At 36.9% G+C, this 17,237-nt stretch overlaps 2 long non-coding RNA genes across 5 annotated transcripts in view; one reads left to right on the forward strand and one right to left on the reverse strand.

Annotated features, from left to right (window-relative positions):
• Window positions 1–13,760, reverse strand: part of LOC121293001 — a 59,159-nt gene extending 45,399 nt beyond the window's left edge. For both annotated transcript variants that reach the window (XR_005946417.1, XR_005946416.1), the window contains exon 1: window positions 13,411–13,760. This is a non-coding gene — a long non-coding RNA (uncharacterized LOC121293001). The remainder of the gene's footprint in view (window positions 1–13,410) is intronic.
• The window catches only part of LOC121293000, a 138,337-nt gene continuing 129,441 nt past the window's right edge, over window positions 8,342–17,237 (forward strand). The window contains exon 1 of one of the 3 annotated variants that reach the window (XR_005946415.1): window positions 8,342–9,195. This is a non-coding gene — a long non-coding RNA (uncharacterized LOC121293000). Of the gene's footprint in view, window positions 9,196–13,897; window positions 14,195–17,237 lie in introns of those variants that run through there. The other 2 variants (XR_005946413.1, XR_005946414.1) reach the window with 2 other exon arrangements.

The following is a 17,237-nucleotide window of genomic DNA, read 5'->3' on the forward strand; positions in this document are numbered from 1 at the left end:
TACCGTTTACTTTCAAGATCTCTGCTCTTAAGAAATAAAAGCTTGCCCAAAGATTGTCCGTTTACAAACATCAATGCAGTCACACTCCAGAGTGCAAATTATTGTCTTGGATATTATAAACACCCAAAACTTTCCGCTTTTCCTATAGTTGTGTGCTCCTTCGTGGCAATTTTATTTCTGTTGAATAAATTAATGGATATTTGGCTCAGGTTAAAAAATAAATCCAGGTAAAATTACAGAAAATTAATGTAACATTTTTGCTTGGGGGGATTTGCAGCTACATTTTTTGGATGAGTATCAGATAATTGATGTTACATTTTACTGGTGGGGTGAATGGGGATTAATGTTACATTTTCTAAGGAAAATCGGGACATTAATGCTAGATTACGTTTTCAGGCTGAGAATATGGGAATTGAAAGTTAATTTTTTGGATAAAAATAGTGGGATTAGTGCTAAATATTCCGGTCAGAATGGGCAAATTAATGTCACATTTTCTGATGAAAATTAGAGAAGTAACATATATTTGGTGAGATTGAGAATTAATGCTACATTTTCTAGGCAAGAATAAGAAGCAATCAATGCCATATTTTGTGATGTAATTGGAATATTAATATTACCTTATGGGTGAGAATGGAAGAATTAATATTGCATTTCTGTGGAAGAATGAGGAAAGTAATGTTACATTTGTGGATGACAATGAGGGAATTAAATGCACCATTTTCTGGGTGGAAATGAGGGGGTTAATGTTACATTTATGGATGAGGATTAGGGTAATTACTGTTACTTTTTGGGCGAGAATTAATTTTATAATGTACTGATAAGGTTTTATCTTAGATTTCAGGATTATAATGAAGGATTAATGTTATATTTCTTGATTAAATTGGAGGAAATTATTTTACATTTTCTGGGTCTGCATAGGAAATGTATGTTACATTTTCTGGGTGGAAATAGAGGGATTCATGTTACATTTTTGGGTGAGAATGGGAAAAATTAATGTTACATTTTCTGGATGAGAATGGAGAATTATAGTTGCAATATTTGGTGGGAATGGGGAATTTAATGTTACATTTTCTGACTGAGAATGAGGAATTAATGTTTCATTTCTGGATGAAAATGGGAGAATGAGGGTTACAGTTTCTGGGTGAAAATGGGGAAATTAATGTTACATTTTCTGGGTGAAAATAGGAGAATTATGGTAACAGTTTCTAGGTGAAAATGGGAATTAGTAATACATTTATGAGTGAGTATGGGAGAATTAATGTTATGCTTATGGTTGAGCATTGGGGAATTAATGTTACATTCTTTGGGTGTGAATGGGGGATTTAATGTTACACCTGTGGGTGAGTATTGTGCAATTAATGTTACATTTTCCAGATGGGGTTGGGGGGAATTGAATGTTACATTTCTAGTTGAGAATTAATGTTATATTTTTAATTAATGTTATACTTTCTGCATGAATGGCAAGAGGCTGATGTTACACAATCTGGACAAGAATGAGGGAATTAATGCATTTTTTGCATGGGAATAAGGAGCTGATAAGTTTTATGGTGAAAGGGGGAAATTAATGTTACATTTTGTGGGTGAAATTGAGAAATAAGTCATACTACAGAAGAAGATCTGATTTTCAGTAACTGTCTTTATTGATTATGATTAAATATTTTTATTTAACAAACTTTGCAAAATCAGAAAAATAGTTTAAACTTTTTAGTTTAAACTTTTTAGTTATTTTTCAACACAATCTCCTAACAGTAGAATGGGGATTCAATCCCAGTCAAACTTCAATTTAGCTTTGAATTACTTGGAACTGGTTGTCCCAGGCTGTCCAGGCACGGCAGAGAAAATCTTTGGTTGAAAAGAATAGGAAGGCATGAAAGAAAAAAGAGAAAGATTGTGGACAGACCAGTAACCTCAGTTTGGAAAGTGTAAACTGGTAGTGCAGAATAGTATATAATTCACTTACCTAATTTGTCTTTTTGATGGTATAGTACAGAGAAAAGAAAAGTAAACATTTTTGCCACATAATATATTGTCTCCATGTGAAGAGGAAAGAAGTGCACAGGCATAATTAGGTGGATGTTTTAAAAATTATTTCAAGAGATTACAGAAGTTGGCATGTCTATCAACTTTGTGTAAAAAATGACTAAATAAAAGTATTTCTAAACCATTGCAAAAATAATGATAATTGAACATGGGGAATTTTCAGAGTTCTATAAATGAACATTTGGGTTCTCTCTTGTTGAGGATCATCTAACTAAATGTAGAACTGTTTTGCTCATTCAGTATTTCTCATTTTTAAAAATTTGAATGTATTAGATCATAGCATATTTTATACTAAATCAGAATCAATAAATACTTAGTGTATATGGATTTAAATTTTATTTTACTAAATTTTCCGAAATATTAATTCCTTACCATTGTCACGCAGAAAATGTAACATTAACTTTGCAATCAAATCCAGAAAATAAATCAATTCCCAAACTTAATTACTTTTCTAATATTGTAAACAGAGAATTCCCGGTTTAACAGTTTAATGTTGGTCAACAATAGATCATACAGGGTTAAAGTTTTTCAGGTGGAAATTCGTTTTGCTTGGTTTCACACCAGAAATAAGCAGCATGTTACGATTGCCCACCAGAAGTTGGAGACCTGAAGCTCACCTGAAATTTGGCCTTGAGCCTCATCAGCACATTGCCACTGAGTGACAGATGTCAATTGGGCACCCAGAGGCAACATATCCATTCTACAAGGACAAAGTTAAGTCAGATGCCTGGGGTTGGGGAGTGGACAATCAGGAGAGAAAGAGGAAGTCAGGAGGTATTTAATCAAGGGCTGGCATTGTTCTTCGGGACTGCGGAGATGAGAGGAGCAGGAGTGTTCCTCCTGGCTCCATGTTGAGGTAAGTATCTTTCTAAAATTTCCTTTTTGGTGGAAACACTTTAAACACTTCCAAACACTTTAAAGACTGCTGGTTCAGCCACATGTCAGCATGCTTATACTACTAGGCCCAGCACAGGCTTTGATCAATGCACTAATTTGCACAAACAGCAATCCCAAAGGCAGTGTCTGCATATTCTGGTGATGATGCTGAACCAAAACAGTGCATACTGTAATAAAAGCAAAATACTGCAGATGTTGGAAACCTGAAATAAAAACAGAAAATGCTGAAAAAACCCAGCAAGTCTGTCAACATCTGCGGAGAGAGAAACAGAGTTAACATTTCAAGTCTGCATGACTCTGAAGAAGGCTCTGAAGAAGAGTCATATGGACCAAAATGTTAACTCTGTTTCTCACTCCACAGTTGCTGCCTGACCTGCTGAGATTTTCCAGTGTTTTCTGTTTTTATTTCAATGTGTACCGTAGTTCTGCAATCTGCCAGAATAACATCTGGAATGGTAAAAACGCTATCAATATACATGTTTTCCTAATAAAATTATCACAGAATCAATATGCAGTGAGGGCCTGATTACCACGGTGTCAGAAAATGCTAGAATTCTTATTCAAGCTGTTGGTTTTATTACACTCAATGGATTTCAGCATTCCATTGATGTGGACTGTGTCATGTCATTTAGGTTTAAGGTCACCTAAAGAGCGCTTAGGTAACATGGCTAAGGGCACCTCCAGGAGGCAGCATTAGTCTGCCATCTTGCTTTTCTGCTGATATCTCCTAAAGATATTCATTATCTGTTGACCTCCAGTTTCATGGCTGCTAGGTGCCGTTTGGTACCTTATACAAGTGGCCAATATTTATACATGACCCTTGACAGTGACTTTTAACAGACTATTTAACCAAAAGGAAACCAGAGCCAAACTAGATCCTATCCTCATTTGACTCCACACACACACAGCTGGGATTTCTATCAAGAGTGAATGCTATGGCCAAAATTTTCCATTTTTAGTCCAAGGTCACTGAGGCCAATTATAGCTCCACACTAGCTGGAATCAGTTAACTCAGTACAGACCAAACCAGGAAATTTCTTAAAATAAAAGCAAAATACAGAGGATGCTAGAGATCTTAAATAAAAACAGAAGTGCTGGAAAAATTCAGCAACCAGGATTTTTAGAATGGCAGGGTTTCCCTTCCTGCCATCCAAAGAGTCGCCAAGGAACACATCTCCGCTGATACTGCCTGCCCCGCAGCAGTGGGGGATTGGGGTGTTAAATGGAGGCGGGGTGCATCCGATGTTAAATGGGGCATGCCAAAGGAGGAGCCTCCCCCCACTTAACTGCCTGAGGCCTGAACCTGATCATTTTCAGGTCAATAATTAGCCACTTAAGGGCCTCAACTGGGGCAAGGGTGGACAGGCTGGCTGAGGGCTTGCCCATCCCAGCATAAAATTGTAGAGAGGTTGGGGTAGGTGGAAACCCAGATGAAAGCCCATCAAAGGAATTTTATGCTCACCCCACCACCTACAAACCCACCAATGGAGGGGCATAAAATTCTGCCCAGCAGGTCTAAAGGAACTGTGGAGAGAGAAACAGAGTTAGCATTCTGGAGGAGGGTCATGTTGACTCAAAACATTAACTTTGTTTCTCGCTCCACAGATGCTTCCAGACCTGCTGAGTTTTTCCAGTATTTTCTGTTTTTATTTCAGGAACTTTCTTGGTCTGTCAGAGTCACAGCATGTTTAAATCATTTGGAAGTTCGAATGAACTTTCAAACCTTTATTTCCAATATTTGAAAGGAGCCACCTGTTCTATTGGTTCATTCCCAAAATTCAAATCTGACCATCTTTAGGGATGGTAAAAATTTGGAACTTATTCCCCAAAAGGATCAATTGAAATTTGCCAGACTAAGATTAATAAGATTTTTGATAGGCAAGGGTATCAAGGGATATGGAACAAAACTGGGTAAATAGAGTTAAGATCCAGATCAGCCATAATTTAATTGAATGGCAGAACAAGCTCAATGGGCTGAATAGCCTACTTATGTTCCTATGTTCCTATCTAGATATCAATGAAAGGGGCTTGACACATGTGTGCAAGCATTCACGCTTCAAGCTTTTTCTCTGGGCAATAAGTAACGTAGGTGTTTGCAGTAACTTGAATCTGTCAATCTATATTGCATTCTACAAATACCAATACGACATATAGAATAACAAAGCTCTTACGAGGTCTAAGATTTTTCCTCTTGTACCTCCATAACTATTCTTCTAACAATAGTTTAATTCCAACCTTTTCTAGCTCTGCTGAGCTGAAAAAGAAGTTTTTGAACTTTTAATTTGAAAAGCCATTTTTTATAAACACACCAGTATTTCTGATATGATTTATCTTTGCCTTAAGCCACATAAGCAATTGCAATGATGACCCTACAATATACATATGTCATTGCATTGTCCAATTTGTTGCACCAGAATAAATTCCTGCAAAGTCTGTTTTCCCCTTGCTTTGCCATTTTAAAGTCTGAGCCATTTTATAAAATGAAAATAACTGCATTTCCATTTTAAATTACTTCATATATGCAATTGTTTATATGTAAGTAATTAATTTTTGTATGTCACAGTGAAGTATCATTAATAAAGGGATTGCCAACACAATGAACAAAAAAGAAATAGGCAGATGATAGGACTCCAGTTACTATCTTGCTGAAGCAGAGAAAAATACCTTCTAAATTGTGCTGAGCTTACTCAGTCCAAGATGTCAGAAAATGAATTCAACAAAAATTTATTGAACATTATTTTCCAAGGTAGATTTCTTTGCCAATGACCACAGACCTATCTATTTGCAACAAAGATTTTTTTTCAGCTGCAGTCTTTTAGCAATTTTATATTTTTAATATAATTGCAGCATAAAATACTTATTTATTTGCCAAATAGCCAAACCCCACCAGTAACTTTTTTTCTTATGGGAAATTATCCTGCATATTTCCACATTGTTTCAATGCAAGATAAGCAATGGAATTACAGATTAACACTCTAAAATTGTTAATTTAGTCTTTTTCTAGGGTTGAAGGGCCACTTTAAAGAGCCATTAAAAGGCAAAATGGGCCAAATGTCCTCATTCTATGCTGGTTCATTTATATTTACAAATGGTTCCAGGCTGCTCCAGTTTAGTGCCCGTTGCAGTCTTGCAATCAGTACATATCAAGTTGAGGTTTAAAATTTAATGTTAATAATGTTCGTTGGAATGCCTGAAATTAAAGGACGGAATTTGCACAGTGACGCTTTAATGCACTAACTTTAATTCACGTGTTTGAATTTTCACTCTTCGTTATTTTAGTGGGCACGATAACGTTTTTTAAAAGAAATGGTTTTGCATCTCTGCTAATATTGTGGAGAAAAGAATTTAAGACAAATTCGTTAAGCATCCCACAGTGTAACTTTAGCGCCAATGTTTCTAATAGAGAATAAATGACATATGTCAATGCGGCAGTTTCAATAGCAGTTGGAAGCCATTGAGAGGGCTGTGTTGAAGTACACAGATCAATCCTGCTTTTTCAAATTGTACAGTGATCATGTGATGGGCAGTAACATTATGGCAGCTTAAAAAGCAGTCGCAGAATGACACAAGGTGTCCACTAATATAACCTGTTTAGCTTCCCTGTTCTGTCAGTGTTGTCAGATCACATGCCCCAGTAGAACAGCTCCCAAAGATAAAAAGCATTTTAATCTTAATATTGAGATTCAAGAACTGAACTAAAAGCTGACAGGATTCAAAATTGCATGGAAGATTTGCTTGCAATAGTTTAGAACAAGGTTTTCTAAGACTAAGCTCGGAAACAAGGCTGAGGCTGTGAGAATATCAATTGCCTTTGCCTTTAATGTCTGATCTGTTTATAATGCGAATTGTGATCGACAGCCTTGTGTTTCTTGTTTTTAATAAGTGGCCATCTTGTCAGCGCTGTACCACAACAGCAGCTCCAGATGAAAAATTAGCATAGCACCTGCTGAGAGTGAGCCTGTCGAGTGCTCACATCTCAACTCGTTTGCAGAGATCTGGGCACCTTGCAGGGAGTGATAGCCGCCTGCGCGATCATTTACCGCAATAAAATCGAATTACAGAAGAAAACCGCAATCGTCTCAGCATTTGTGGGCCGCTTCACACCGCACAACCGCACAACTGTTTAATAAAAACCTACAGATCTATCAAATTAAAACATTGGCAAATGGAATTTTACATTCAGCTCCCCGTTTTACCCAAGCCTGTACAGTGATTTATCTCCTCTCCGTTAATCGTGAGCACATAAAACAGTAATAAGATGTTTTTCTTCATCAGAGTGCTCAATAGCGATTCTTTATTTATTGACTAGTGCATTTATTTATTCCTCAATGGTTGAGGAGGAATCCAAGACTTCCAGAGAGGGTACAATGTGTTCACCTGGGCAGTGGGTCCTTAGGGACAGGGAATGGTGTTTTTTTTTGTACAAGATGACATGTAAAAACATCACGGTTCAGTGGGGTCAGGGATACCATCTCTAACACAACACGGGTTTACACCATTTGTTATAGGAGCCATACTCGATATCTCAGATCCTGGGGTGCAGTCAGTACATCGGGTTCCTTCACTCCTTTTCAACAACGTTTAGAAAAGTCCTACCTGCCATTTTAAAGCCATAGTGAATTGGAAATTACTAAATCAATTATTATTTCATTTGAATTGATATGTTTGTATGTTATTAAATAAAACAAATTATACTGATCTGGAGGCGGGGCAGGGAAACTCGAAGGGCGCAGCATTTTTCGAAGTTCTAGTCTGTTGAAAATTCAAGGATATATTTCCCCTATGCAAACGGATAGCAAAGATCATTAAGCATTGCTACGCAACTCTGCATTAAATCCTTGCTTCTGTCTTTTCAAGTCGATAGAACGTGTTGAGAGATGATCCTTTAAATATTGAGGTCAGGCTATTTTAGGCGCTGCTTTGATATTCGCGTGCAACATCAGAAAAAACGCGGACAGCTGGATTAACCTGGATTTTACAGCTGCGATTGAGATACAGGCTCTGGGATTTGCTGCTCCTCTCTTCCTCCAGCTCATCTACCCCTAAATACCCCATATAGCGAGTTAAAAGTTTCATTTTCACCCAACATCTAACCCCGCAAGCCAAAGCCCGCTTCAAACAGTCCGCACGACATTATTATATTGTTTATAAAATACACATTCTTAGATTGTTAATTGAAAATGTTTCTATTTTCTCTTTTGCTGCTGGCGGTTACATAATGCTTTGAGCGTTCTTTGTGCATCTCTTTCCGTACACTCACTAAAGTATCGTATGTAACCATCAGCAGCAGAGAAAATTGCAGAATAGAAACTATTTAAATTAATCTAAGAATGTGTATTTTATGTTAAACTGTATAAGAAGGCTGTGCAGGTTCTGTCAAACTGGCTTTGGACTGCGGGGGTGGGGGTGGGGAATACAATTAGAGTCCCATGTTGAACGGAAACGAAACTGTTTTGCTCCCTGTCTGGTTAGGTCGATTAGACCGTGCGACTAAACTACAGAAAGAGACTGACTTGACTATCCAATTCTTGGTCTATCGGGCGTGACGCTATAAGAGTGATGACCATTTAGGTTTCTCTGGAGATCGTCAGCGAATTGTTTACATTTTATGCGCAAATTAATGATTTTACAATTCTAGGAATACTATTGAACAATGCTTTAAATAATTCAACGATCCAGCAGGTATCCCTGCTCTCTAACCCGTAGCGTTGAACGGAAAAACGGAAATATGGTTGTTTACGTTTAATTTAATGACAGAAAATGAAATGCAGGGGTTCCTCAGAACCTTGTAACGTGTTGAGTTGTTGGACGGTGCCGATGCTGCTGCTTGTGTTGTCCAAACATTTAAATGTTACCAACTGGGAGAGGAGCCCTGAGCATGCGTGTCCAGATCTAAGACTATTGCTGCGGTATAAATACAGCATTCTAGCTCAGAATAGCTACTCTGTTATTTGGGGGAATCAAATATTGCGAGACTGGAATTCTCCAAAACTAAATTGAGTATTAATTGAATTTTGGGAGAAAGATGCTATTTTACAGGCAATGATTGGCCTTTATTAAATGCACTTCATTGATCAACTTGTTCCAAGATGGACCAGTGTGCCTGCGTAGTGGAGTGTGTGTACATTTCACTGTAAAGAGTGCACACAGATTTTTCTGCAGGTTTGGATGTATGTATACACTTTCCTGTATGATTAAGTGAAGATTGCCTATGCAGTTAAGTGTCTGTGATCTACCTGCATATATGAAATTTGGCCCGTGAGTATTTATTTTCTTGCATAGTTGAATGTTTATAGATTTGATTGTACAGCTAAGTGTTTGCAGAAACATGCACAAATAGATTTATGTGCACATGAATAGATTTGACTGTAGTCTTGTGTGTGCATACAATTCCTCCACAATATATGTGCATGAGAAGCATGTCCAGTTGAATGTGTATGCATTTATCTATACAGCTGAGATTGTGCAAATTTGCATGCAGCTTAGTATGTGAATATTTTCTATATAGTTGTGTCTGTGATTTGCGTCCACAGTTGAATATGTAAATTTACCTATATAATTATGTGTCTGAACATTTGCCTGTATAGTTAATTGTGTGAATTTGCTCTGGAGTTCAACCTGTGTGTGGATTTACCTGGACTGTTGTGTATGTCTAGAATTTATATATAGAATAACAGCTTTATGTATTTAAGTAGATTTACCAATAGATCGCCTGTACAGATTTATTTTTAAATGAGTATGTAGTTTTTCTTGTAGAGAATACCAATATTCATCGTTACAGTACAAATCCTTTTGTCTTAATGTATTCATAAATCTAATTAGTGATAGAAAGAATTAGTACTATATAATGCCTTTCATGGCCTCAGGATGTTTAAAAGTGCTTCACAGACAATGATGTACTGTACTTTTGAAATACAGTCACTGTTTCAATGTAGAGAAATGCAGTAACCAATATGCATACAACAATGTCCCACACACAACAATGAATAAAATGACCAGCTAGTCTGCTTTCATGACATTGGCTGAGGATTATATGTTGTCTTAATATTTTTTCAAGATCCATGGGATCTTTTACTCCATCTAAAAGGTCCAACAAGGCCCAGTTTAATCTCATCAGAAAGATGACACTTCCAACAGTGCAGCAGTCTTTCAGTACTACATTGGTACATTGGTAACTTAGATTATGTGCTCAAATCTTTGAATGTGGGCTGGAACCCATAACTTTTGTGATCAGATGCAAGACTGGCAAAGGTTAACATCTTATACTTCCATGTGGAATTCTCTAACCTGCCTCTATATTGGTGATACAATACCATGGCAAAAGGACGTATGAGCATATATTCTATAATGTTATATGTCCACTTGTCTGCATGTTACAGGATTGGACTGACTGTTATGTCTGTTATTATCTAACTCTGTTCAGTCTGCTTATTTGCATATAGATCAACAATGTGAATGAATGTTAATTATCAAAACTTGACATCCATTTTTCTCTGCACTGTTTCTTACAGTATAAGTTTCAATTTTTCTGTACAGTGTGCATGTGGAATTCTATATAGTGTGCATTTGCCATTGTATCTGGGATTCTATTTTTTTGAATAGTATGTATGTGGAATCCCAGTTTCAATAAGGATTTTTCCATGGTCTGGTGTTGCATAAACTGATTGCATTTACACTGTATTAGAGAAATTAATAGACTGTATAAGGAGATCCATAAATTATATAGAATAGCACTTATTGATTATTCAAAAAAAAACTCACAAACAGATCCGAGTATCTGTTCATTTCCTAATATTGACTGTATGTTCTAATCTCTAAACTATGTGAATTTTCCACTGACTATATGCTATACTATAATATAGTTTTCACAGGACTGTATGCATAAGTTACTTTTACTTGACATATGTCATTGAGCAGCTTGTATGTAGTATTCTGTGCTGTATATATGCACTGTACAGTGTATATGTGCTTCTTTGTGCTGTGTGGATATTGGTATATTGTAGCTACATGTTTCCAGATTAGAAGAGGCCAGCTTTCTTTCTCTTTTCAAGATTGTATTGCATTTGTGGTAAAGTATGTGAGCAGAATGATGGACACATGCTAGATACATCAATACATAATATATTAAAATATATTATATTTGCGGGCACCATCCGTCAACATTTTTCAAAATAAATTCCCATGTTCATATTTATTATAGAAGCTACCTTCATAATTTTGTTACACTATAATTACATCTCTCACCATTGGAGGCATAGCAGCACCATCACAGGCAGGAAGTATAACTGCAGCACAGGTTTTTGTAGTTCACACAGGAATAAAACTGAAGCACTATTGCACTGCCAGGTATAATTACATTGTGGCTGGTTTACAACGACAGTTATAAAAGTGGACATAGAAATTTATAGTGGAAAATATTCACAGATGTGCACACAGATATAACATTTTCAATACTTTATAAATAGATATTGAATTCGTATATGGGTTTTTCCACTGGAAATTAACATGTGAATGTTTCTTATGGAGGTTCTCATATTGAAATGTGTACATTTGCCTGCTATACTTCCTTGTGACGCCAGTAGGTGGCATTCTAATAGGTATTTCATTATTTTATGTTGTAGCCTCCTGTACACTATCAGGAGTGACATATTATCGTTTGCACAAAAATCACTCAAAGTGGTCCTTGAAAAGCTTTTCCCATCATTTTTTCTTAGTAACTGGAATTTCTAATGTCCAATATTATGCTTTAAATAAATATTTCACAATAGCATGCAAAAACTGATCAATTGAATTATGTTTCTTCGAATGCATTCCTTAAAGTTTTAACTTGAAGGCCTAAGTCTCTAAGGGCTCAGGCTTGATATTTTTGCTCAGAGCTGTGATTCTGTTAACCAAATGCATAATGCAGTCTGAGCATGTACATTGTACTCAATTTCTTGGATGTATCAGCATTATTATCAGAGGAACTGTTAGAATATTTTCTTTTGTTTCTAGCAGTTTGTATTCAAATTATTTAAAGATAAACAAGAGGCTAAATTTTAAAAGCTTTATTCAGTCAATGTTTGTTTTGAATGGCTGTGGTTTGGGGTATAACTGATGATGAATGGATGACTGATGATGTATGTGAGAATGGAATAGTGGCAATTTTTTGGCTTGAAGTTTTCTGTTAATGACAAAGAAATAAACTTGATGTTTGTTGAGGTGGTTTGCATGGCCTGACCACTAAAGAGCTAAAAAGTGAGAATGAATGTACAGTGGGAGACTAGTATAGGAGGAGCCCAGAGGCAGGGTGGCAGAGGATGTAACAAATAGGTCAAGAGGGCATTGAACTTCAGTGTGTAATAGGATAGGCATTGCTGGGGCAGGATTGGCGTCAGCATAGGTAGGAGTAGAATCGTATGGTGAATCGATTTTAATTTAATGAAATTGTTTAAAATGGAGTGCAATATTATGGAGAATGAATAGAAGAGAAGCAAAATGGAGTATATCAAATTGAATTCAGTTTGTACTACATTTTAAAAGGAAAAGAGTTAACAGAAGTTATGGTTTGGATAAAATATATTAAAGGAGTTGGATAGTGTGGATACCGTGAAAGTGACAGTGTTTCTGAAAGACTCCACGCTGTGATGGTAATTGTCATTTTTACCCGTCCTCGTGTAAGTGCGTGAAATGTGCAGCAGTGACAATCCTTCTCTATAATCAGCTGCAAACTCCCCTCCTCGTGCACAGTGAACGCCGCGCGCGCGCTGGGTGACGCTGCGGCATCCTATTGGAGGGCAGGGCCAGCTGTGCGCAAGAGACGACCCACCCATTTCCGCTTCCGCTTGCCAGGTGAGTGAGAAAGGCACAAAGAAACAGCTCTGAGCTACAAAATGGCGCCGCGTTTATCCAGCTGCCTTCTAGAGGAAAACAGCTGCAGCCCCCTCCCCCCCCCCCCCCCGCTTCTGAAATCTTAGCCTCCGAACAGCAGTTTAAAACTAAAGACACGGGAAACATTTCTTTCGGTTTCTTGGGATCTCTGTCCGAATTCACAGTTCCCTAAATTTACACCTTTAAGCTTTTCTCACCTCCAAAACAAAAAAAAGTCAAGTTCAAGTTTGACAGCTGATTTAAATGAGTTAACATGAAGCCCAGAACATTTTAATTGTACCTTTCGTGTGAAGGGAGAGATTGAAACCATTTAAGAAGTAGGTCACTGAAAAGGATCTTCAGTAAGCGGTTTTAGGAATTTATTCTGCCGTTGAAGGTTTTTTTAAAAAAGGGTGAATCAAAGTTATCTAATTTTTCGGAAGCAATATACATCTTATGTACTAATTTCTTGAGCGCTCTTTTTGACTGAGGACAAAAAATATTAGGAAATGTCAAGTTTAAAGCTGACAAAAATTTTACACGGGGGATCCGGGGGGGGGGGGGGGGTGGGGGGGAATCTGAACATTGAATTAAATCCAACTTCAAATGAATCAGATCACTTACGGTTGCGTAACATGAACTTCTGAAGGAAACTACTCTTAACATGATCACTTTTCATTTTTCACTTTCCCATGTAAGAGTAAAGCAGATTTTTTTTGTAGCCATGGTTTTTAAAAACTTTTTTTCTGATGGTTCCGCACTCTCCTTCCCGCCGCCATTTTCAGCAGTTATGTTTTTTTTAAAGTTCAAGTACATCGCCGGTAGATTCTACAAATAGGGTGATATTGAATGAAACTTTTTATATTTTTGTTCTCGAAGCGAGAAAATGCGACACTTTAAAAGAACGAATCTTTGCACTAAACACATTCGACGACTTTTTTTCTTCCGCTGTAGCTCGAAAGCGGTTTAAGCCAATAAATGAATTCCTGCCTATGCAGTTAATAATCATGCCGACCACAAGATAACGAAAAACGTATTAAAATAACTCCGAAGTGTTATCCTTTTTCCTTTTATCGCAAATACAAGTGTATAGGTGTGAAATTAAGCCACTTCACTTTGGAACAAGGGAAGAAAAGTTAGTTTGGAAAGGGGAACCGTAAAATCATCATTTAATATTGTTACTTAATAATTAAACTTAAAACCGCATTGTATCTATCAGAGACGGAAGCGGAGGTGAATCACTGTGCGAAGCGGCGAGAAACCGGCAGCTGTCTGTCTGCTCTTTTGCTTTTATTTGTGGCACCAAGCTAAACATAAACACTCACTGTATCAACTGGTACAACACCAATGAGTGCGTGGACTTGTTTAAAATTAAATCTTGATTTCTCTTTGTTGATTGCTACAAACGGTAAGGCGATATAATCTTGGCATGGCTTGAGAGGCAGTGTTATATTTGGTTTTAAAAGCTGATATGTTTCAAAATCTATTGCTACACTGTTCCTCCTCAACTCAGGTAGATCAGCATATGCCATATTGGTTTTATTTTAATTTTTCCCCAAATTATACCAAAAGCTGATGCTCGTAATTTTTCTTGTTTATGCCAGTTGTGCGAATATACTTGGCGATAAATAGGAGGTCTTTTAAAGTTTTTTTCCATACAGTTTTGACTAATACATTTAAATTATGCAGATAGGGTTACAATTATTAAATGAACATTTGATTCATAAACAAATTTATTATGATTGCAATGATATAAAAGATGAATTGTAGTGTACACATTGATGAAGAATATGATTGGAGAAATAATACTGACAATTGTTTTGAAGATTAATATTACTGGTACCATCTGTGATTTCTATTGAGGTTTTAAAACTCATAATTATGTAATTGCTCTTTGTACCGTGTTTTGGTTTTGTAGAAGAGGTAGAGCAGTTTTTTTTCATTTAGTGTCTTCAAATAAAGCTTATTTTATGTATAGAAATGGTAATCAATGTTTTGATATGTTGATAGATCAATATAACTGACTAAAGATATTTTTATTTTAAAAAACCTGTTCAGTTCCCTCTCATTCTCTTCATTCGTCCCCACCACCCCTCACTTTGAATTAATGTAACAGTTAAAGTCATGGATTTCTCCCTATCCACTACAACTGTTACAAATATAGACTGACAAGAGCTGTCTTTAATGGGTGGGATAGATTTGCTATATTTTCTTGTGAAAATAACCCTGGTCCTTTAGATGGATCATTCATCCACTGAGAGTTCCAGCTTTCCAAGATCTGCTGAAATGAACTTGCTGAAGTGGCCTTACTTGTCTGTCCCCAAATGTGGGTTGAGCCTGGATGTAAACATAAACTCACTGAATAGGAGTCTCATCTTTGTTAGATCGAGACATAGCAGCACTTGTCATAGGGAAGTCTGAGTATAATCAGTGAAAATTGACCTGCTCTCGCTCTTTGTATATTAGATTGGGAATAGTAATAACTAGCATTACTTAAAAAATAATGTACATTCTTCTCAATAATTCATCTCAATAAGATTCAGTTTAAAAATCTGTATCAGAATGTGATTGAAATTCACTTCTCAGTTGAAGGAACTTAAAAATTCCACATGAAAAAAAGAAACAGTATGTTGTCCGAATTTTAGACAGGTTTTTAATCTGTGGCATAGGGAAGTTGTTTCTGTCATTGTGTATTACATGATTGTACTGGCATTACTATTATATGTTTGTTTTTCTGTGCCTATGCAAGTGAAACAAACTACTGATGAAATGTCAAAAATTGTTAAATTGCAGGCATAAAGTAGATGAATATTTTTTGGGCTTTTAGCTCTGCAGTCAGAATTTAAGAAGCTAGGTAGAAAATTGACATGCAGGACCTCAAAAGTAGCAATCTCTGGATTACTCCCAGTATGCGGAAGTCAGTATAGAAATAGGAGGATAAAGCAATTGAATGCATGGCTGGAAAGATGGTGCAGGAAGGAGGGCTTTAGAATTTTAGGACATTGGAACCAGCTCTGGGTGAGGTGGGACCCGTTCAGGCTGGACAGGTTGCACCTAAATAGATAAAAGCAAAATGCTGTGGATGCTGGAAGTCTGAAACAAAACAGAAAATGGTGGAAAAACTCAGCAGGCCTGACAGCACCTGTGGAGAGAGAAAAACAAAGCTAACATTTTGAGTCCGTAATTACAGAAGAAGAAGGGCCATACAGACTGCGTTCCTTGCAGGCCATTTGGCTAGTGCTATTGGAGAGGGTTTAAACTAACTTGGCAGGGGTGTGGGAACAAAGCAATAATATCAGAGAGGAATATCAAGGTGCACTGAATACTGGGAAAGATAGATAGCACTAGAACAAGGAATAGTAAATTATTAGGTGGTTTCAGAGTAAGGGAAAAAGTAATAAAGTCTAAATCAGGGTTACTGTGCATGTATGTGAATGCACAGATTGTGGTAGTAAGATCGGTGAATTGCAGGCACAGATTGTCATGTGGAAATATGACATAGCTATAACAGAGACCTGGCTCAAGGAAGGGCAGGACTGGGTGTTAAATATTCCTCGATATAAGGTGTTTGGGAAAAAATCAAAAGGGGACGGGGTGGCTGTATTGATTAAGGAGAGCATTGCAGCATTGGAGAAAGAGGATATTCCAGATGGGTCAAGGGCGGGATCTATTTGGCTACAGCTAAGGAACCAAAAAAGTGCAGTTACATTGCTCAGTGTTGCCTAAAGGCCATCAGCTACTGTGGAAACAATTTAATTATCCAACTATAGACTGGTATTAGTGTAAAGGGCAGTGAGGAGTAAAAGTTCCGAGCGCGTGTTCAGGAAAATTTTCTACAGTGTTTTACCAGTCCAATGTCATGAAGCTATTAATGTATATAATGTTTTTGGAAATTATTTTAAATTGGACTTGTAGTTGTGTTTTAATTAAATTAAAGCCAGCTAGCCTGGGTGCTTTAATATATAGTATTGAGATGTTAACAGTAAGGTAAAGGGTGCATTTGCATTTTATTGAATAAACCATTCAAAGACTGGGGGTGAAATCTTGCACCTAGCTAGGAGACACCAAGCAATATGTTTATATTACTAATAAAATTGGTGCTATTAAATGGGTTTTATTGCTAGAAGAGGTGGAGTTCAAAGGGCCTGGTGATACAATGAGAATTTACATTCAAAGTGAAGGCTAGGTATATATAGAAGAGTTTTGTGTGTGGAAGTCGGAGGCACGTGAGATCTAAGCCACTTGTAAGCTTACAACTGTCTGCAATGGAAACAAATTGAAAGGAACCTCTTTCTGAATTTGTGAGATAAAATGTGTTTTGCCTGGTGTCTGTTTAAAGTCTATGGATTGTTGTTGCCTTGGTGAAGATATTTACCTGGGAATGATTAATTTGGGGATTTGGTTAAAATTTATTATGGTAGTAATTTGTAGACATGTGTATGTGTTTAAAT

The sequence above is a fragment of the Carcharodon carcharias genome, chromosome 21, assembly GCF_017639515.1.
Source record: "Carcharodon carcharias isolate sCarCar2 chromosome 21, sCarCar2.pri, whole genome shotgun sequence".
NCBI lineage: Eukaryota > Metazoa > Chordata > Chondrichthyes > Lamniformes > Lamnidae > Carcharodon > Carcharodon carcharias.